The sequence below is a fragment of the Montipora capricornis genome, chromosome 1 (assembly GCF_036669925.1).
Source record: "Montipora capricornis isolate CH-2021 chromosome 1, ASM3666992v2, whole genome shotgun sequence".
In the NCBI taxonomy this organism is placed as follows: domain Eukaryota; kingdom Metazoa; phylum Cnidaria; class Anthozoa; order Scleractinia; family Acroporidae; genus Montipora; species Montipora capricornis.
Window position 1 is genome coordinate 34,774,066 of NC_090883.1, and position 911 is coordinate 34,774,976.

Consider the following 911-nt stretch of genomic DNA (forward strand, 5'->3'; position numbering starts at 1 on the left):
GATAAAAACTTTCGTGGCTCTTTAGTTTTGGATTTTAGAAAATGATGACGTCACGTGAAAACGATCTATTTATTTTAAGGATACTTCGCCCACATTGTACGACGTGAACAAGATGGAATAATCGTGAAGTACTTTTACTAGAGCAAAGTTCTATTTTGAGGTTACGTTTTCGTCGACGTTGCCGTCGTAGATCTTAAGGTCCCTAAAATGATCTTTAAGGCGACGTTTCCCCGATATAGTGAAGATTACATAATTTACACTGTTTTGTTTATCCAGTAGCTATATGACGTTACGTTATCATTTCAAATCTTCTTCAATTACTTCATAACATGTATATATATGTTCTATCTCCAAATAAACCTGATGAAGGCTGGTATTGGCAAGGCGAAATATCGTTAAAAAATACATTTTCGTGTTGTTTTATCAGTCGTGCAGTAGTCTGCGTGACTTTCATAAATATTTGTTAGTTAATCAATTTTGACTGATCACGATCTTCTTTGATCCAACGCTGTGCAAGACTTACCGCCCGGACTTACCGTCCACTGTTTTTGCAACGGTTTTAAAACCTCAACTTCACATTTATATTGCTAAGTATCTTTTCTCTATTAGCGATGATTCGTTTAAAAATCTGGTAGAAACTACTGTCCTGGTATGCGAAATGTTCACTTCCGGTTGCCATCCGCGTCTCAAAAACGCGCGTGCTTAAGCTCCTTAGTAAGGACGGTGCCTACTAATTCAAAGGTATTTTTGCGCGGTTTATTGAATATGCGGGAAAAGCAGATCTTAACAAGTGTTACTGAAATCCAAAAAGAAAATTGGGGAGAGCCACGCATTTTTCGAAGATAATAATTAATCAACAATATTTGCAAAAAGCTTTGAAATACAAAGCAATGTATAGTGTTCTTTTCCAA